Source organism: Mustela lutreola, chromosome 3, assembly GCF_030435805.1.
Source record: "Mustela lutreola isolate mMusLut2 chromosome 3, mMusLut2.pri, whole genome shotgun sequence".
NCBI classification, from domain to species: domain Eukaryota; kingdom Metazoa; phylum Chordata; class Mammalia; order Carnivora; family Mustelidae; genus Mustela; species Mustela lutreola.
Genome location: NC_081292.1, coordinates 35,816,733 through 35,839,003, shown reverse-complemented (window position 1 = coordinate 35,839,003; position 22,271 = coordinate 35,816,733). Strand labels below are relative to the sequence as shown.

The following is a 22,271-nucleotide window of genomic DNA, read 5'->3' as shown; positions in this document are numbered from 1 at the left end:
TTCTCAAAAGTATGTTAACTTTTTGGTACTGTTGTAAGTGGAGTCTTTTCTTCCTTCATGTTTTAACTGGCTATTTTGATATAGGAAAGATACTGATTTTTATTTTATTTATTTATTTATTTATTTTTTAGATACTGATTTTTAAATGTTAGTTTGTATCCAGCTGCCTTATTTTATTGCGATTCTCTTGGATATCAGTCATGAGGTCATAGTGTGTGCAAATTATGTTTATTGATCTCTCCCAATTTGTATACCTTTTATTCCACTCTCATGTCTAAGTGTATCAATCTATCACTATAGAACAATGTTAGCTAATACTAATAGGTGTGAGAGTGGACATCCTTGTCTAATGTCTGCAGGGTTTCAGCATTGAATATGATGTAGTCTTTGAAAAGCTCTTGGTTTTATGGGATCTTGTACTTGCCTATACATCTGAACACTTCTGTTCTATTATCTGTCTGTCCATTCATCTCCCTTTCCCCTCTAAGTCTCAGATTATCTATTAAGTAATTATGTTATCTATAAAAAATGATTTATTCCCCTCCTTTTCAGTATTTCAGATTTCTTAAATCTTTCTCTTATTGCATTGCTCAGGATGTCAAGTATGATGTTGAAAAATAAGTAGCAGAGGACATTCTGGAAGTGGTTTTAATGTCTTACTTTTAAGAATAATGGTACTGTAGGTTTCTTGGCTCTCAAAAATACTTTCCATATTGTTATTCTCTTACTATAGAGATAGCCATTAATACATTTCCTAATTGTTTTTGGAGCAGTCTTACATCCTTGGGATAAGTCTTGTGTGGTCACAGTGTAAAAATACAGTGATAGGTTCAGTTCATGAATATTATTTTGGAGGATTTCATAGATATATTCACCCCAGTCCCACTGCTGACTAGAATTATGACCTTTGTGACCTTGGGTAAGTAACTTAGTCACACTCTGCCTCAGTTTCTCCTCCTTAAAACAGGAATAATAGTAAGAGATCTTGCCTCCCAGCATTGGGATGAAGTCTCTAAGTCCAGAGTACGTGGTAAACACTCAGTAAATGTCAGCTGTCCTTACATCGTCATTGTAACTGATTCTGTTCGCTTGTTTCCTCTGTGTGTGTGTGTGTGTGTGTGTGTATGTGTGTCTAGGTTCATGCAGTCTTTCGTGTTTTGATATCCATGTTATGCTAGTTGATTAGAATGAGTTGGGAAGCGTTTCATGTCTTACTATGCTCTGCTGTAATTCAAACAATGTTGGAATGATCTATTCCTTGAAGGTTGCCTGTGCCTGGTGAAGGTCCTTGACTAAGCTTTTAGTTTCTTGTTGTCTGTTCAGGCTGTCTGCTTGAAGCCAAATTTTAACATTTATATTTTCCAGGAAATCATCAGTTTCTGAGCTCTTCTTTTTCAGTGGGATGTCTTCACATTTCTTACACTTTTTTTGTTAATTAGATTTTACCTCACCTACCATTAGCTTCCCTCCAGCCCCCGCCCTTACGTACACATTCACATCCATATCATACACACACAGAGGATAGCTCATCATTGCCTTTATGGATAATTCGACTAGAAATAAAATGGGGCCACAGGCAACAAGACTTAGGCAGTGGTTCATGTAGATAGAACGGGACCAACAGCTGAAAATGAGGTTTAGTCTCATTTCAGGTAGAACATACATAAGATTTGGCTCAGTTTATGTGGAAGTTAATTCAGATCCTCCAAGAAGCCATCACTAAGATGAGATTAAATAAGCAAGGACTTTATGAAGGGAATGTCTTATCCCAGATCTGAAGAGGGGTAGAGTAGGCAACTGGGTAAGGTAGGGAGAGCCAGGCCCAGAGGCAAGTCTGACCCTGAATTTGGCGGGGTAGAAGCCTCTTGCCTGCTCAGCAGGCTGCGGAAGTTTCCTCAAAGCCTTAGGAATCCTCTAGCTTGTGCCATCTGAGCCGTTCTATAGCACCTAGGCTGGGGTTCATCACTGACAGGGGACAGTCTGTGGGACACCTGGCTTCAGGGGAAGTTGGCAGCTGGGCCCTTGTCAGTTTCTCTAGACTGCGGGAGGTCTGCAGGGTGTACTTGACTGACTATCAGAGAGTAAAACTTCCCAGCAGTGGAATGAATCATTTTGTAAGGTAGAGACTTCTCACTAGAGGTGGTTTTTTTTTTTTTTTTAAAGATTATATTTATTTAATTGACAGACAGAGATCATAAGCAGGCAGAGAGACAGGCAGAGAGAGAGGGAAGCAGGCTCCCTGCTGAGCAGAGAGCCCAATGTAGGGCTCCATCCCAGGACCCTGGGATCATGACCTGAGCCGAAGGCAGAGGCTTTAACCCGCTGAGCCACCCAGGTGCCCCTCACTAGAGGTGTTTCAACAGAAGAATGTTGGGTGCAGGGACGGGATGATTTACATTTGAGAGAGTCTCTGTTTTCCTGTCCCCCATCCCAAGGCTTCTTTTTCTCACTCCTGTTCTTTTCCTCTTCCTCACTCCCTGCTCTTCCCACCCCCACCCCCAATCCTTCTCATCCTATTCCTTTCCTCTTTTCTTCCTCTCTTTTTCTGTCTTTCTCTGCACACACACACACACACACACACACGCACGCACACACAAGCACGCGCACGCACATGCGCTCTTGGGGTGTTGTAAACCACTCTTCCTATTCCTTAAGCTTTGTTCACAAATAAAAAATTTGTTTTAATCCTGTAATTAAACACGTCAGCACCCTGCTGCCTTCCCCCTCCACTCAGACTTCCTTTCTCCCCTCTCTCTCTCCCAGTGTCCCGTCTTTTCACTAAGTTCACGAATCCTTCTGATGAGGCACCCACGAGAAACTCCTGGTGGGGCAACTTGGCTGACTCAAGAGCATGTGACTCTTGATCTTGGGGTTGTAAGTTCAAGTCCCATGTTGGGCACAGAGATTACTTAAAACAATATATATTAAAAAAACAACAACAACAACAACAACAAAACAACTTCCTAGAAAGAAGAAATGGCTGGTTTCTCTTGCCAGCTGACTGGCAATGCGATCACTTCCGTCAATCAGGGATGGCTTAATAATTTCAAACCTTAAAATGTTAATGTTCATAGCTAAGGTAGATAGAGTGCTTTACTGTGCCACAGGGAGTAGTCTAAATGTGCTACATGTATTAACTCAATTATTTCTCCAATCAGACCTCTGAGAGTTGATGAGAAAATGGGGCACAGAAACGTTAAGTGATTAGCTCAGTGTGATAGGCAGCAGAGCTGGGATTCGAAGCCCTGTGGTCTCTTTCTGCTTTAGTCTTCATTCTTCCTTCCTTCGAAAGGGAACAGGCTTGGGGTCCTGATCCCTTTCTCAGGAGATTCCCATGCGCACTCACCTACTTTATCTCACCAGAAACTTGGTAGTTTTTTTTTTTTTTTTTTAAGATTTTATTTATTTGTCAGAGAGAGTGAGCGAGAGCGAGCACAGGCAGACAGAGTGGAAGGCAGAGTCAGACGGAGAAGCAGGCTCCCTGCGGAGCAAGGAGCCCGATATGGGACTCGATCCCAGGACGCTGGGATCATGACCTGAGCCTAAGGCAGCTGCTTAACCAACTGAGCCACCCAGGCGTCCCGAAACTTGGTAGTTTTGTGGGTGAAAACTGGCAGTCGTGGGCTGCACGTATTTTAAATTTTTATTTAAAAAAATGCATTTAGTTTAAAATACCTAATAATACTAAAAATGTTTGTGAAAAATAGGGGTGTCCCAAGACCCACTCTCCTCCTTGGATTGTGGTCTCCAGAAGCAACCATACCGAACTTTCCCTTTGTATTCACCTCTGTATGTCTCAGTAATAAACATTGTCATACCATCTATTGACTTCTGACCAAAGAGATTTTTTTTTTCCAGCCAAAATAAAGAAAATAGTGTTATTAATTCTGTTGTCTCTGAAGGAAAGAAAAAGAAAGAAAGAAAGAAAGAAAGAAAGAAAGAAAGAAAGAAAGAAGAAATTCTTCCATATTTCAGCCCCAGGTGCAGGTCAAGGGGCTGCCCCTGCAGGCAGAGCAGGCCAGGGGCCAGGTCAGTCCTGCCCAGGGCTCCAAGAGGGACCAACCATGGGTTTGGTTCCTCAGGCCTGACTGGGCTGCTTCAGTTTGGGGGAATGAAGGCTCAGGACTAAGGAGAGACAAGGTCAAGGTCAAAGATCTGGACTACTGAGTTCTGGTGTTCTGGCTGCAGCCAGAAGTCAAGGTTCCCATGTGGAAGCCAAGTGCAGCAGAAAGGGCCAGAGGCCAGGTTTACTGAATCCTGGGTTGGCAACCAGAGGGCACTAGGCCACTCAGAACCGATGCTCTGGCAGAGGCTGGGCAGCCTGGCCTTGGGCTCCTCAGCAGGGTCAGGCCACTCTTGGGAGCCCTGCTGTCTAAGCCGGGACTGTCCTGGGCTGCTCTGGGAGGTAAGGCACAGGTGCTGATACCTGGGCTGAGGCTAAGGTTTAGGGGTGCCTGAGATTTGGGGGTGCCTCCTTTGGGGTTCCCTGAGGCAGGTTCCCCCTCAGATTCTCCCAGGCCCTCTTGACCCTCAAGGCTCTACTTCCCACTGGGACCTTCAAAACTGAGGAGACCATGGTCAGGGGGCCTTGAAGGCCAGAACCCCTCAGTGGGACCCAAAGCCGCAGGGAGCAGTCCAGGCCACCGAGGGGGCTGCCGCTGCCACAGAGGAGGACTCCGGTCACCGTAGCCACTTAGGGAGGGTGGGGGCCCAGCCAGGCCTGGTCGCCAGCCCCTGTTCTGGGTCGGAGAGTGTGCCTAGGGGGTGAGTACTGCGGAGAAAGTTCAGGCCGCCTCTACCACAGTCCTCGGCGGCGCCGTGGCAGCCCGCTGTGGGCCCTTCTGAGGCCTGTCCAGGCAGGCAGAGGCCAGTGGCCACGGTGGTGGCCACGGTGGTGGCCACGGTGGTGGCGGGCCAGGCATAGGAGGAGTGGTCACGGGGCGGGGGCGCCTGCAGGCCTGCGCACATGACGCACATGACGCTGCTGCCGCCCAGCGGGTCCTGTGACCTCCTGTGACCCGGGGCTGTGGTGGTGGCCACGCCTGCGCACAAGTGACGTGCAACACACGGCACCTGGGAGAGTTCTTCTCGGAGCTTGGCCCCCGCGCTGCGTCCCGTGGCTGCTGGAGAAGGGGTGCAGGACTGGAGGTACGTTTGCCAGGCCTCGCCTGTCTTAAAATGTCGTTTCTCTGCCACTGTCCTGGATGGACAGTTTGGTTAGATGCGGAATTCTTTATTCTCAGAATTTCCAAGGCACCGCTTCCATGGTTGCTAGATTCCAAAGAGGCTGACCCTTTGCGTGTGACTTTTTTTTCCCCCTCTCTGGAAGCTTTTAAAATCATCTTCATATCCTTGGTTTTCTAAAGTTTCATGATAAATGCCTTAGTGAGCCCCCCACCCTCCTCCCGCTTTGGTACTAGGTATTCCGTGGACTTTTTGATCTGGACATTCAGGTCCTTCTGTTCTGGAGCATTTTCTAATGTTATTTCTGTGATAATCACTTTCTGTTAAGTTCTCTTTTCTCATTACCAGATCATACTATTTTCATACTGGGCCTCTTGGACTGATTTCTCCATTTTGCTCACGTTTCCTCTCCTATTGTCTATTTGTCTTTTTACTCTGCTTTCTGGATTTGCCTTCACCTTCATCATCCAAACTTTCCATAGCATTTTTGACATTTTAGTCATACTTTTTTAAGTTTACAACAGTTCTAGCTTGCTTTCCTTTTTTTTTTTTTTTGTCTCCTCTTTTTAACACATGAATGCTATAATCTCTTTTTATCACTCTGATATTACATTTATTTTCCTCTGTTTTTTTTTGTTTGTTTATTTGTTTTTTGTTTTTTGTGTTTTTTTTTTGCAGCCTCTCTGTTACCTGAAACTTCTTGTTTGTGTTTTTGTTGTAGCTTGTTTTTGTGTTGACCTTCATGATTCTTGCCTCTCCATTGAGCTGTTCAGTGGCTCCGTATTTGATGGCTGAGTGCAACATACTCGCTTAATAGCTGGCTGGAAGGTGTATGTTGGAAGTGGAAGGGAGGGGGACAATGGACCAGCTCCTTGACTAGCTCATTTCACTGGGGGATAACCAAGCAGTGCCTTTTCTTTGGGTTACCCCCAGAAGTCAGTATTTCTAGGTCTTTACTCCGGGACCAGTGACTGTTTCCAGAGAAGGACCCTCTCCTTCTTCTTCTTCTTCTTCTTCTTTTTTTTAAATTAACTATTTTATTTATTTATTTGACAGAGAGAGATCACAAGAAGGCAGAGAGGCAGGCAGAAGTGTTGGGGGTGTGAAGCAGGGTCTCTGCTGAGCAGAGAGCCCGATGTGGGGTTCGATCCCAGGACCCTGAGATCCTGACCTGGGCCGAAGGCAGAGGCTTAACCCACAGAGCCATCCAGGTGTCCCGGACCCTCTCCTTCTTAGTAAGGGGACGGGAGTGGGGTGAGGCGAATCTTATGGTTTATTACGTTGTCTTGTCACATAGGCCCTCTATTTTCATTCAAGGGCCCTATCTCTCTCTGGTGCTTGGTGCCCCCAAACCCAGGACCTTTTGGGTTCAATATCACCTTCCATCCATGCTGAGATGTCAGAGAGGTAGATGCCTGGCCACTGGGGGTTGGAAAAGAGATTTAGGGATGGGGCGCCTTACTGTTTCATGTATTTTTATCCAATCTTCTTGTTTTCAGTCACTCCCCACAGGCCTACATTCCAAGATCCCTAATGCTTCCAATTCCTCAAGCTTTCCTATTTGGTACTATATGACTTGCTTCTTATATATCCTTCTGCATGTCTTTAAGCTTCATATACTCTACTATGCTGGGGCAGTTGCCACTCTTCTAGTTTACATCTCTCCCTAATTAATTGATTATCTGGTAGGCCTTTTCTCCCAATTCTTTGATCTTTTTAACTACCATTATAATGGGGTTTTGGATAATGTGTTCAACCTGCCATATTAAACCAAAAGTCTCTTTTTGGGTTTCCTTTTTCTTCGTTTGGTGTTCTACTTCTGGAATATTTATTATCTCCACATTTGTTCCTCTTTGTCCCTGATTATCTATAATCTAGTAGTGACTCTAATTCCTGTCTCTCTTCTGCATTCACTGTGAAAGGCATTCAAGCCTTTCCTTGGTCATTAATACATTTTCAGTTCTCTTTTTGTACTACTAATGCTGTTGTTTTGGTCTTCTCTTTTCTTAGCTCTGCAGTTTCCCTTTCTACTTAATTCTGTTTGCCATCAACTTGTACTTTTGTCTTATTGAATTCATGTTCTTATATTTTAGAGTGGAAAGCAACTTATGGGAATTCTATTCTTTTTCGGGTGGGAGAGGTTAGTTCCGTTTTCTTATGCATACTATGTTCTCTCATTATTTGTTTGATATCCTGTAGTATTTTTTGCCCTATTTCTATGCCATTTATTTTGTTCATGCTTGATATGTTCTATTCAGACCTTCTTTTGTTATACTGTAGTTAAAATGAATGGTTTCCTTAGTGTCTTCCCACCATCTGAGCCCTGTCTGCATGCCCTTTTATTTGTTTATTTTTAATATTTTATTTATATTTAGAGAGATTGAGAGAGAGAATGAGCAAGGGGAGGGGTGGAGGGAGAGAAAGAAACAGGAGTCCCACTGAACAGGAGCCTGACCTTGGGGCTCAATCCCAGGACTCCAAGCCAAAGGCAGAAGCCCAACCGACCGAGCCACCCAGGTGCCCCACATGCCCTTTTAAAGCCAGCACCCTCGAAGATGTAGCAGGGTGGGAAAGCTCAGCTTGACCTTGGGTAGCCTATGAATGAATTGGTAAAATGCTCTGTGTGATGTTGACTCTTCCTCTGTAGGAAGGCCTCCTTTTCCTGTGTGTGGGGGGTGCCTTTGGGTTTTAGATCAGCCCCTTCCTTGGCCATGGAGTACTGGGGCCTCTACTTTTGCCGGAGAAAGTCAACCTAGTTGTTTGCATCTCTCATTTCCGTTCTCACTCCGGTCAGTCACTTGGGTTAAAAGAAAAGGATACCAGAAATGTTGGCACCATCGTTAGTAATTCACAGTGGAAAATTGTCATGAACTTCATCTAGAGCTTTTAATGATCTCTGCTCCTTCCCCAGTTTTCCCTCCTTCAGAGAGTCTTACTGAATTTATTTTATTTATCTACCCTTTAGTTTTCAGTTCTGTTAAGTTCGTCTTCACTACTGGGAATATTGAGCATTAGTTCCTTCTTTCACTCCATCTAATCCCTCTGGCTAGGCCAGAGCCTCAGGACAACAAAGTCGGCAGAGAAAGGGTCCAGACAGCTGCCACAATAATCTCAGCAGGTCATAAAAGCCAGCAGGACAAAAGACTGTGCTGACTGGCACTCCAGTGACCTCTTCCTGTCGAAGAAGTCAGGTTGTGCACTGTGCTTGATTGAATTCTGCAGGACACTTTCATTGCGTGGTATTCCAACAGTTGTGGGGGAATCTGTATAATTATGTAAAATGCTCACTTTCCTTAGCTACAAGACGAGAAAGAAGAGTTTTTCATAGAGGGTCAGATAAGATCAAAATGACCACATTGACATTTGTCTTTTCTTCAGAGTTTGAGGTACATTTGCGGTAGTCTGTTACAAGCTTCACAAGTGTTGTAATTAAGCAGCTACGGTTCCTAGAAAGCTTTATGTGTCCTGCAACCCCACCTCTCCTGGCTGGCTTAGCATGAGTTCGGCTAGCATCTGCACCGTATGACTGAAGTCAGAGAATAGAACTAAATGTTTGCATGCAGCGGTGATATACAGTAGAAGAGCTAGGGCAACTCGGATTCACCAACACTTTGCTTATTCACACTGACCCTGTCACGTGGCCGGCAGAGGCCGATTGTCTGCAGAGTCCTAGATGTTTTAGAGCTTCCAGGCTCAAGATGATCCTCCTTGTTCATAATGTGGGTTTGGCCCTGTGATTTCTTTGTCTGTAATATAGCATGCCCTCTTTGAGTTCTCTGGTATGATCCTACTATTACTCATTAAACTTCCATGTGACTTTTCCCATTAGAAAAGCATACTTTGCTGGGGCACGCAGGAGTAGTGCCCGCACAGCCCCCTCTTCGCTTGGTGGAGCCCCACCAAGTTCCGATCGCTCCTCATGTGTTTGGTCACAAGAACATAACCAGTTTGCAGACTCCTGATCTTTATCTTAGGTATTTCTCCTAGTGCCTCCCTGCTCATCTCTGAAACAACTTATCCTTCTATCAGTGTCTCTTCAGTACAGAATGATTCACTCTTAGCCAACCACAGTTACATGGCTGAAATCATTCTGTGTTTCTTTTCCTCTTCTCTCCCAGACTAGAAAGACCAGTGTCTTTTCATCTCTGCTAAAGACTGATGGTGGAGGTAATGACTTATCTCAAAAGATTTTCCCAAGTTATTATTCACCTGTCCTTGGGCTCCTCTCCATGTTAGGGAGATATTAGTGAGATTGCTCCATAAATTTGTTGCTCTAACTTCTGTCTCCTGTATTGCTCTGGGTCAGGCACACTGGTCCCAGAACCTTCTGTTTCTTCTCTTTAGCACCATCTGTTGGACTGTATGACATGGTATTGTGCTCCTTCACTGGGGAATTTCTGAGATACACACATCGCAGCCCCACTTCTATGTGTTTAAACTGAAATCCCTACACGTTTTTAATGTGTAAGTGGTCAGAGTTACCTATTTTTTTCTTCATAGCTTCTTCATCGTTTCTTAACAAATTATTCCCAAATCCAAGAGCAGATTAAATATTCATTTACATATTCTCTGACATATTCATACACATATTTTTGTATGTGTGATTGAATACTAAACGGCACTTAAAAATTGTCTGGAACTTGTTGTAATGGCCAAGTAAAGGTCTCCCTACACAGACACACAGACGAATAAAACACCTCATCTGCTTGCCCGGACATTTTTATTGCCAGAGCAATTCTTTCCGTCCCCTTCCTTCCTTCTTCTCTCCATCCCTCTTCCCAGCTCTTCTTCATTTCTCTTCCTTGCTCTTCTTTTCTTCTTTTCTTTTTCCTTCCTTCTTTTAAATTGTTTTTACATGTATATAATTTTATACACACATAATTTGCATAAATGCACAGTGTGATTGCCTTACAGGTAGTGTTTTTTGTGCTTTTCTTGCTTTCCTTTTCTTGCTGCTTCTTCCGATACGCTTCCCCCTCACCCACATCACACACACCACACCCCTGAAACCACTGTGTTTTTGTAAAGATCCTTGTGTATATATATGTGCATATTCATATTCATTCACATAATGTGTACAACTCTAAGATTAGAGCATCCTTTAAAACTTCAAGCACAGAGGGATACCTGAGTGCCTCTGATAATTTTCCAGAAGATGGACAAAAATTAATTGGCTCTTATTTTTCTGATAGTGTTCTCAGAAGCCCATCTAAATTCTAATAAGGCAAACCAAAGTTTCACTGGTTTTTATTCCAGCATTTAAATTTTAGGTGACGTTTATCACATAGTAAGGCCTACTTTTTTCCCTATTTTGTTTTAAAGGAGGAACATCCTGTGTAATCATTGTGTTTAGCATGGACTTTGTATGGGTTTTCTCATTACTTCCGTGTGGAACGTTTATGGGTCTGTAATCTATTTCCGTATCTATTAAGGATAGAGGTGTAGTCTAACGCTTTTACTATTGGGTATTTCTGTTAATTTTGAAGCGTATGAACTAAATCACGTCTTATGTGAGATTACAGTTTGAGTCGGATGTGATACCTATGTGCACAAAGATGGTGGAAGTAAAGACTTGGCACCTAAATTAAAAATAAGGCATAAACTATCGCATGCCTGGAGATCAACAAAAGGCCATGAAATATTAAGGGAGACCCTAAGAAATGATTTTTTTCCCATTAGGTCCGAAATAATCCTTAATTTATCTCTTTACTGAACCATTTCAGTGACCTCCTTCTTGATTTCCTAACACTTCTTTTTGATCCGTTTACTGCGGCCCCAGTGATCTTTGTAAAGCATGCATTTGATCAGGTTGTTCCATTGCTCAAGACCCTATCTATCTACGCCATGCACTTAGAAAAAAGTTTAACATTCTTGAATTAAATGACAAATTCTTACATAATCTGGCCTTTGTCCATCTCTGAGGCTTCACCAGACCCTGCTTTCTTCTTGTTGAGATGTTGCAGTCCAGTTACACACTGCCCTCGATTTAGTTCCTCGGCTGGGAGAAGGTTCATCTGCCTCAGGGACCTTGCACATGCTGTTCCTGCAATGCCCTCCTTCCCTTTTCCTTTTCTTCCATCTGACTGATGTCTCCCTCCCCCCCCCCCCCCCCCCAGAGAAAGAGAGAGGAAGGTTGGGATGAGGAGGGAGAGAAAGAGGGACAGAGTGAATCCTTTTTTTTTTTTTTTTTGGGGTTAAGATTTTATTTATTTATTTGAGAGAGAGAGTGTAAGATTGCGAGTATGATCATGAGGGGGGTGTGCAGAGAGAGAGGGAGAAGCAGACTCCCCACTGAGCAGCAAGTCCAACAACCAATGGCTGGATCCCAGGACACTGAGATCATGCCCTGAGCCAAGATCAGTCGGACACTTAACTGACTGAGCCGCCCAGGCACCCCAGAATCTCAGTTCCCCAGTAACCCAATCCTAAACAGTCCATCTCAATCTAAACAAAGGTCTGTGTTAGTCTGCACTTTCTGAGATGGGATTAAACATGCAAGGATTTCTTTAGGGCAACCACCTGTGAGAACACACGGGGAGGGAGCTGGCAGCGATGGGGAGGGCTGTCAGATGCCCCCAAGCAAATGCGGCCCCCAGCAAAGGAGAGAGGGAAGGAATGTGGAGTGGAAGCCTACAAGACTCCCCTGCATTCTAAGGAAGTTCGGGCACGGCCAGGAAGTCTTCTCACCAAAGTCCGCCATAAGAGGAATCCCTTGCCTTCCAGGACCGGGCCTGTTCTGGAAGTCCTGCCCTGTGCAAGGATTGGCTAGGAGCAGCCCATGAGAAAGCATGGCCCCCACACGAATGTCATGGTAGATTTCGGAGCTGGCGGTGGGCTCCTTGGTCCTTGTGCTTTCTCTGGTTGGAGGACTGTGAAGTGTTTGTGGCCACCACAGGACCCACATGACAGATTCTCTCACGGCACCCTCTGCTTTTGCATCATTCAACTTTGTCACACCTGCAGTGATGTGTTCATCTGCAAAAGCTTCCCCAGGGCGAAGACTGCGTCTGGGGTTCATCACCGGGTCCCAGTAGTCAGAGCAGTACCAGCCCGTAGTTGGCACTCAGCTAAGCCTGTCAGTCAATGTGGTCTTCCTTGCAGGGTTTGTAAATAGAAGCACCTCTGTGTAGGAAACACATACCTTCCGCAGTCCAATTTTCTGTTGCATCTTATACCTGTTCTCCTGTATCTAAGGACTGGAGCCTAATTGCGGAAAAAGGACCTCAACTGTGAGTACCAGGATTAGATTTTTGTTGGCTTCTAGTGGAAGCTCTGGTGACAAGATTACTGGTTAGAAGTCAGGAAAGACAGAAGGAAGGAAGAAATAGCTGATATTTTCTTACTTGGTTGGTGCTGTGTCCCCTGTTCCTGGGTCAGCGCCTGTTACACAAAAGGAGCTCAATAAAGGTCTGTTCAGTGAATTGAGGGAGAAATTAAGGTCAGGGGTGTGGGTGGAGGAGGGAACTTTTTTGCCCAAGACGGATATAATTTTCACTTTCTCCTCAAATAGAAGAGTGTTTATCTGTCCAGAAAGCACTACAAATTAACCAGTAGTGTATATATTTTCCTGTAACTTGTCCTCTAATCATTTTGATGTTAGTAGAGACACCTGTGCAGTCCTAGGGAAGGGCTAGGATCTTTCTGGACCTCAGTTTCCCCATTTGTAAAACGAGAAGTTTGGAGTGGGTAATGATGACGATCTCTTTCAGCACTTACATGCTGCGACTCTCTTCATAAATGTGGAAACAAGTTTTACCTCAGGCCATCGGCAGTCCTTACAAATACATAGATGCGTAGATTATATCTAGTTCTGAGTGGTTTTAGAACAAATTGCTTAAAATATGAGATGCTTTTAAAAATGTCATTTCTCTTCTAAGTAGACCTTTTGGTTAGAAACTGGGATAGTTCACAGGGCGGAAATCTATTCTGAAAGGAATCAGGGAGCTTTTCCGTTTGGGTGAGGAGGGAAAGGTGCACAGTAGCAGGCTCATGCTTTGGAGTGACGAGTCAGATAAACGTTTCTGTGACCCGCTTTTATGTGTGAAGCGGAGAAGAGGAAATCAAGAAATCTGGATGCCACAAAGAGGAAAAGGCCCAACTTACTAGTTCCCTCAAGCTAATTCTGTCAGTCCAGTACTGCTCTATCAGCTAGATGGTCTTTTCTTCCATTTATATTCAGTTGCATAAACAATATTAGATAAAATCTACTAAATAGAGACATCACTCACAGTTTCATCTGAAAGTGTTGTTTTTATTTTTCTAATTCTTAACCTTATTTATTTACTTATTGACTCACATGCTTATTTGTGAAACACTTTTTTTTTTTTTTTTTAAAGATTTTATTTATTTGAGAGAGAGAGCATACTCCCACACGAGCAAGAGGCAGGGGCAGGGGTGCCGATGCAGGATTCCATACCAGAACTCTGGGATCATGACCTGAGCCAAAGACAGACGCTTAACAGACTGAGCCACCCTGGTGCCCCTAAGCACTGTTGATACAATAGTCATCAATAGTCAAGTACTCAGCAGAATGTCCCTCCATTTGCATGTGTCTGAGGTTTTCCCCAGGATTAGCCTGGAGTTACGGATTTTAGGGAAGACTACCACTGACATGGAGTGTCCTCCTCACATCGTGACATCACTGGTGATGTCATCCTTCATCATTTGCTTAAGTAGTAGCTGACAGATTTCTCCACTGTAAAGTTACTGTTGTTCTCTTTCCAAATAATTCAATCAGTTTTTACTATATTTTTCTAGAACTGTTTCTATTTTCTCTAAGTTTTCAAACGTATTAGCATTAAAGAATTCAGAAATTCTTACATGAACTGCATCTGAAATTATGTCTTCTTTTCCTCCCTAACATTTGATTATTCTTGCCAGTTTTTAGTTTTCTTTGTCATTTCAAAGAACTTTTTTTAAAAAAGGATTTTATTTATTTATTTGATAGAGAGAGAGCACCTGTAGGCAGAGCAGCAGGCAGAGGGAGAGGCAGAAGCAGGCTGTCCACCAAGCAGGGAGCCCGAAGCGGGGCTCGATCCCAGGACCGTGGAATTATGACCTGAGCTGAAGGCAGACACTTAACGGACTGAGCCACCTGGCGCCCCAAAGAACTGACTTTTGATTAAAATTGTCTATTATCATATCTTCATTAATTTGTTTTATCTGTAGTAAATCCTTTTTTCTTTCTTTGGAGTAGTTCTATTTTTTTTTTTTTAAGATTTTATTTTATTTTTTTGGGAGAGAGAGAATGTGAACAGCGGAAGGGGAAGGACAGAGGCAGAGGGAGAAGCAGACTCCCTGATGAGCAGAGAGCCTGATGTGGGACTCGATCCCTGAACCTTGAGATCATGACATAGCTGAAGGCAGCCGTTTAGCTGACTGAGCCACACATGTGCCCTATTACTTTTTTTCTAATATTGTGTATACTTAACTCTTTGGCTTTTAGCTTTTATTAATTTCTGATAAAAGCGTTCAAAGATATAAAATGCTTTTTATCTTTAGGTGCTAATTTATGTATATCCCACAATGTGTAAGGTGTATTTTATAATTTAATTTTGATTTTTAAGAATTTCTCTTAAGAACTATTTTGTGACCTGTGACTATTTGGAAGAGTGTTTTCAAATTTCTGTTTACGGAGTGTTTAAAATCCACCTTTTTTTGTTAATTTACAATTTAATTATGTGTGGACAGAGAATTTAGTTTGTATTGTAAGAATCCTTTTAAATAGGTGATCTTGTTTAATGGCCTGATACAGTGTCAATTTTCTTACGTATCATGAAAGCTTAAAAAAAATATGGTTTCTTTCGTAGTATTAATATTCAGTTTAAAAGTATCTATCTATTAAAGGCAGAGTTAATTCATTTTCACTGTTGCAATTTGCTGATATGTAAGCTCTTATTTTTCCTGTATTATATCATCATTTTTATTCTTTTCTTTCGTTGAAGGATATTTCTTTTTCTGTTATTTTTCTCTAGTGATTTTCTAGAGTAGTGGTTCTTAAACATTTAATTCTCAGAATCCCTTTACACTCTTAAATTATTGAAGTCCCTGAAAAGCTTGTGTTAGTGTGGATTTTAGATAGATAAATAGATACTAAGATTTGCCATATTAGAAATTAAAGATGAGCAATTTAAAAAATATATTTATACCTTAATTAAAATAATAATTATAAACCTACTACATACTAACATAAAGTGAAAAATTAAATTTTCTGAAACAAAAGAATTTAGTGAGAAGAGTGGTCCTGTTTTACACTGTGTAGTTCTCTTTAATTCTTGGCTTAATAGATGAAGGCTGTATTCTCATCTGCTTCATTCAGTTTGTTGCAAAATGTTGTTTCGGTTGAAGTGTATGAAGGAAGTCCTACTTCACACTGATAGTTGGAAAAAGAAAAAACATTTTTATAGCCTTTTCAGATAATTGTAGATATTCTTTGATATGGCCTCAAAATTAGACAACTGATCGTTTCTTAAAGGTTCGTTGCAGTGTGGAAACCAAAATCATGCAGTGAACTTTCTGTACTCTCTGTTACATTAAAATTCCTGGATCTGCCTTGCACTTTGAATAGATATTTTACCTGTGTATGATTTCATCGTGTCATGCATTGGCATTTGGAAATAGTGGTTGACTTAGTTATTCAGAACTTGCAAATGTTAACATGTTTGATGATACATTAACAGAAAAAGTCACATCTATTAATATCGCCATTGATCTCTTTGGAAATCCTTAACTATTAGAAAGAGATCAATAAGGGTGGAGGCAGGTTTTCAAAAATTATAATTTTGGTTTGAAGCTCAAATTTTGCCATTGGCAACAAATACTGCCGGTTGTTTTCCTTGAAGTGACAGAGTCACACCTGGTTTCTTTTTGAGAAAATGTCAGCCAAACACACAAGTCTGAAAGCCTAGTCTGTTAGTCTGCCTTTAATGTGAAAATTAAGTGGTTGGAAAAAAAGTAGCTAGTTCAGCTTCTACTCAAACAATTGCACAAATGTTTTTCCTCGAGGCAGTCATTGTTCTTCAGTAGGCAGAAGTGCCTTGTCGGTACTGCCCACTTTGACACAGAATATTAGGAAGATGTGTATCCAGAGTTTGAAATTAATAAAATTAGTATTTTATACTGCTTCGTCAAGGACATTCCCAAGTAGTACTTTTTGTTTGTTTATTTGCTCAGTTTGTTTTTATTATATGTGTTGTTGGTGAGAACACAGTGACTCAAGGACAGCTTTATGTCACTGCCTTGATTGATGCCAGGAGTAAAAACTTTCACCCACAATTAGCTTTGTACCATCAGTGCAAATGTCAACAGAGTGAATAAGACAAGTAATGTTGTATTATTATGAAAATGATTTTGATCTCTTGGACCCCTGAATTATCTAAGAGACCCCAGGGGTCTGCAGACCCTATTATGCAAACTGCTGTTCTAAAATTTCTACATCCTGTGTTTATCCTGGTAATTGCAATTACGGAAGTTTTTAATAAACATATTTAAAGTTATATTTTCTATCAATATCAAGAATTCATCATTCATTATCCATTACTCTTCTTCCATACAAAGCAAAATTTTCTTTGTCTTTTTATTTGAAGATTTTATTTATTTGAAAGAAAGAGAGAGTGTACACAAGCATGGGGAGGCAGAGGGAGAGGGAGAAGCAGGGAGCCCAGTGTGGGCTTCGATACCAGGACCCTGAGATCATGACCTGAGCCGAAGGCCTCTGCTTAACCAACTGAGACACCCAGGCTTGCCTAAAGTATGATTTTCAGTATACTTTTAAAATAGCCACTCTCTTAGGCTCAGATATTATATTTGAATTTGGTTTAACTTATTTTTTTCTTGGTGAGCAAAATGAATACTACCTCTAATAATCCAAAGTGATGAATTAAAATGAGAGTTTTCTCATCACAAAAATGTTTTTTCTCAGATAAACTTAAAAAAAAAAGTTTTAAGGGCGCCTGGGTGGCTCAGTGGATTAAGCCGCTGCCTTCGGCTCAGGTCATGATCTCAGGGTCCTGGGATCGAGTCCCGCATCGGGCTCTCTGCTCAGCAGGGAGCCTGCTTCCTCCTCTCTCTCTCTCTCTCTGCCTGCCTCTCTGCCTACTTGTGATTTCTCTCTGTCAAATAAATAAATAAAATCTTTAAAAAAAAAAAAAAAGTTTTAATTTAAATTCCAGTTGGTTAACATACAGTGTAATAATTAGTTTCAAGTGTATGATATGATTCATCACTTCCATACATCATTTGGTATTATTCTTAACAATCCTTTCTTAGTGGCATAAATTTCATTTCTGTGATCTGAAATTATTTACAATGAATTTAACATTTTATTATTATTATTATTATTTTTAAATTTTCTCATTGCTCTGTCACTTTTCTTTTCTGCCCATGAATGCCTTTTTAAAATTTAAATTGAGGAGAAGTAAGTTTCTTCAAAAGGGATGTCTGAGTAGAATAGGTTTTGGATCCTCTCATGACCAAACATGTCTTTATTTTGCCGACGTCACACAGAATTGGTCTTTTGCTGTGTTCATAGTTCCACGTTCAGATTCCTGTCTCTTCTCTAGTCTTACAGAATATAGTAATGCAGACAAAAAGTTGACCGGTTGACTGTTGTTTTTTTTGAAAGTTACTTAGTTCTTTTTCCACTTGTAGCATTTTCCATTTAATCTTTAATAAAGAGGTTTTGGAGGATATAGGATAGATGTATGTCTTTTTATCATCCTTTCCAGCACTTTGGAGCCTTTCATTCTTAAGACTCAAGTTTTTCTTCAGCTGGAGAACATTTTCTTCTATTATTTCTCTGATTATTTATTTTTCCTTTTCATCATCTTCATTGCTTTCTTCTGTCACTCTTGTTAATTGAACATTATACCTTCCGTATGCCTTTTAACTATGTCTCATAGCTTCCTTTTTTTCTTTAAAAATGGGCAAAATTCCTCGCTTTGATCTCTCAGGTTATTAATTTTTTTGCTCTTTTGAATTTAATCTTATACAATTTTTTTTTGATTTCTGAAATTATGTATCTTGTTTTGTGGTTATTTTATTTTCATAGTAACCCACGTTTGCTTTGTAGATGTTAAATAACCTTTTTTTTAAAACATTATTTTTTGTATCCAGCATTAATTATTTTCCTCATCAATAAGCTGTTTTATTCATTTTAAGGTTCTCTTTTACCCATGTCAGGTTTCCTTAAATATCTGGTCATTTTTAGTTCTATTAAAAATGAAGAGTTTGGGGGTGCCTGGGTGGCTCAGTGGGTTAAAGCCTCTGCCTTCGGCTCAGGTCATGATCTCAGGGTCCTGGGATCGAGCCCCACATCGGGCTCTCTGCTCAGCGGGGAGCCTGCTTCCCTCTCTCTCTCTGCCTGCCTCTCTGCCTACTTGTGATCTCTCTCTGTCAAATAAATAAATAAAATCTTAAAACAAAATAAGTGAAGAGTTTGACTCCTCATCTGTCATAGCTGGTAAGGTTTGTTAGCTGAGTGGAGTGCACTCTTCCCGGGCTGGGCTGTTTTCTTTAGTGGCAGGAGTGGCCACAGGTGCTGAGGGCACCTGGAAGATTCCTTCGGACATGCACAAGTGAAGTCCAAGGGAGTAGGATGGGGATTGAACACATTAGAGGATTTTTTTTTTTTTTAAGCTGAATTTCTTTTTTTCTTTGTTCGCAGTTGGTAGTTTGAAGTTACTCTAGGCATTTAACCAAGTTATTTCTTTCTCTCTGGTCCTAGGGTCCCTCAAAGCCTGACTCCTATATTTAAGAAGGAAATGCTGGGGTACTTGGGCAGCTCAGTCGGTTAAGAATCCAACTCTTGATTGCAGCTCAGGTCATGACCTCAGGACTGTGAGTTGGAGCCCTTTGTTGGCTTCCACAGTGGGCATGGAGCCTCCTTAAAGTTCTCTCTCTCCCTTTCCTTTTCTACCCCCTCTCCTGCCTGTTTTGCATGTCCATGCTTGAGCACGTGCTCTCTCTCAAAAAAAAGTGAACGCTGCATCTAGTTCCTCTGGGTACACTGTGTAGGGACTGCCTTGGTCATGGATGCCGAAGACTCTGTATTACAGTTTTCTGGGTACAGTGGGAAAACCAGTTCTCACTTCATATTAACCCCTTTTGCACCAGATTTTGGGTACAGCCTTCTTGATATGGGCTTCTCCTCTATTCCAATCTCTTTTGCTTTCTATCTTCTAGAACTGCACTAAAATTTCTGTTTCCATGTTGGCTATATATGTGATTACTTCTCTCACTTCAGGGAGATCTTTGAGATAGAAGTACACGCATGGAATGATTTGAGATAGAAATCTGTCCTGCAGCCTTTAAAGAGGCTTTTGTATTTTGTTTTTTCTGCTAGAGATTTGAGCATGGTAAGTTCTTCCAAAGAATTGATTCTCTTTTTAACTTATAAAATTAATTTGGTTTAAAAATGATTTTTCCTTTAAAAACAGTATTTGGGGTTGCTGTCTCAATATAGTGTGTCTAATGTAATTATCTAATTTATATTTCCGTCATCTCGATTATTTAACGTTTCTCACAGGACATTAAAAAACAGACGGCCTCTAGCTATGTCAAGCTGAAGATGAATAAGGAGGAATTGCTGCCCTTCTTCCCTCCCCACTAATTTATTTGTGTTGGTTGATATGATACACAGCCCGCAGAATGTTTTAGTACCTTGGAATTCTACAAATAATTTAAACATATATTGTCTTTTTTTTCAAGGACCTTATAAACTTCCCCTTTGCACAGTTTCTAATACTCTGAGTTCAAACATCCTCTCATTTACTTCCATGTACGAAATCCATTGTCATATTGGACTCTTATATCCAGTTTGTTTTCCAGCTCCCTCTTTTCAAGTGACTTTTTCTTTTTCTGTTTTTTAAAGATTTTATTTATTTATGAGAGAGACACAGCGAGAGAGGGAACAGAAGCAGGAGGAATGGGAGAGAGAGAAGCAGGCTTCCTGCTGAGCAAAGAGCCCAACTCAAGGGCTCCATCCCGGACCCTGGGACCATGACCTGAGCTGAAGGCGGAAGTTTAATGACTTCTGCCACCCAGGGCGCCACCCAGGCGCCCTGTGACTTTTTTTTTCTGATTGTGAAATTAGAGCATAGTCAAGAATTGGCAGAAAGGAAGGATGCTTAAGAGCTCACACTCTGGGATGCAGGTCTGGTGTAAGCTGACTGCTGTATGACCCTGAGCAGATGACTTAGCACCTCCTGCTCAGTGTGTTCATTTGTGCAAATGGCATCATTACTATGCCTGACTTTAAGGCTTTTGTAAGGAAAAAATGGTTAACCCATGTTGGGGGCTTAGAAAACTCGTATCTGGCATATGGGAGGTGCTTTCTAAGTATGTGTGACTTATCATGGAACACTATTGAAAAGTGTGAAAGTAGAAAGAGGCAAATAAAAACTCAGCTTCGATTACTGTTAACATTTTTTTTTAAATTTTTATTTGCATTTATTCTGTGCAAATTTACTCCCAGGCCATAAGTTTTTGTTTCTTTAGTTTCTTCTGGGATATCTTTTTCTTCTGTGCAACCTCCTCTTCTGGTTTAGGAACAATCTGCTCTTTTTCACTAAGGATCATCTCAATGTGGCAGGGAGAGCTCATGTATGGGTTAATGCGACCATGAGCCCTGTAAGTCCTACGCCGCATCTTGGGGACTTTGTTCACCTGAATGTGCTCAATGACCAGAGAATGGACATCTAAACCCTTAAGTTCAGCATTACTCTCTGCGTTTTTAAGCATGTGCAGTAAAAATTCAGCACTCTTCTTGGGCCACCGACCTTGTGTCCAGCCCCACTGTTTGGCCTGGGCACACCTACCAACTCCACCATTGTAGCGACGGAATGGCACACACTGCTTCTGCCAAGTGACGTCTTTCAAATACTTGGTGGCTTTTCAGATATGCATACCCTTGATGGCCTGGGCAGTTTCACGTGTGTCCTTACAGTGAACACAGAGATTTGAACCTCTTGACTTGCATGATTTCGTAGGGTTTTCCGGGTCAAGCGAATAGCGAACCATTTTCAGAGGTCACCCCAGGCCGCTGGGAGGAAGAGTACTGTTAACATTTTGAATTTTGATTTACACACACACAGATTAGCCAGTTTTAGTTGTATCGTAGATTGAGTTCTCTGCCAGTTCCTTTCATTTTGTAATTCTTTCTTGTCCTTTTCCTTCCCCTTCCCACTGAGATCTCTTCCTCCCTACAGTTGTTTCTGGTGCTCTGTGCTGTGCCTCTTCTGCTTCTTAATTATTTTCCTAATCCTCTCCATCTCGGTTCTGGATTACTTAATAGGTGGACTAAAGGCACTAGCAAAGCTGGGGCACCAGTGAGAGAGGGAGAGAGGTGGGGGGGGGGGAGGAGGAGGAGGGAGGGAGAGGTATTATGTGTCAACCAGTAAATCAGCATATTTTGTAATGAGAATATCTAAAACGAAGCCATCTTAATTTCAACAAATGTAGGTTTTGTTTTACAGTTTATTATTTTTAAAAGCTATGCATTTTATGTGGTGGAGGGCATCATACTCTATGTTCACTGAGTTAATTCAATCTTTTCTTTTTTAAAACATAACCATCATGAACATGAAGATGATCAGTTATCACCCTAGGTTTGTGGATTCATTTCATTTTCCTCAAATTCTATATGGATTGGATCAAGGGCTAAGGTTAGAGTCATTAAGAACAAGTGCTCAATGTAGATACGTCCTAATAAATTTCAGCTCTTGTTCTAACATGGAAACTGTCTGCTATGTCTTGTGATTTCCTCTAGCAAGCACCAAAAGGAGGGTTATTACTGAAGGTAGACAGCAGTGAAATGACTAACACTGTTGGCATTTAAATCATGACATTAACCCTGGCTAGGATGATTGGTTCTTTAGTTTCCATTTGCAAGTATTATTTTGTTAATGGAGAAAATGCCAAGATTCAAAAAGAAAGACTAATTGTCACTTCTTGAAACTTGACTTTTAAGAATATTGCTTCTATTCCCCTTCTATCCCCTGGGAAGCAGAAGTGATTATATGCCAGTAACCAGCTACAATAGATCAGCTACAAAATATTGGAGTAGATGAAGACTAAACCCCAAGTGCTGA

The 22,271-nt window shown here is 41.6% G+C and overlaps 1 protein-coding gene and 1 pseudogene across 4 annotated transcripts in view; one reads left to right on the top strand and one right to left on the bottom strand.

The window, feature by feature from the left end:
• Positions 1–22,271, top strand: part of GRHL2 (grainyhead like transcription factor 2) — a 161,966-nt gene that overhangs the window by 19,802 nt on the left and 119,893 nt on the right. The gene's annotated exons all lie outside the window — the stretch shown is intronic.
• On the bottom strand, positions 20,613–21,220 carry LOC131826534 (large ribosomal subunit protein uL22-like; annotated as a pseudogene).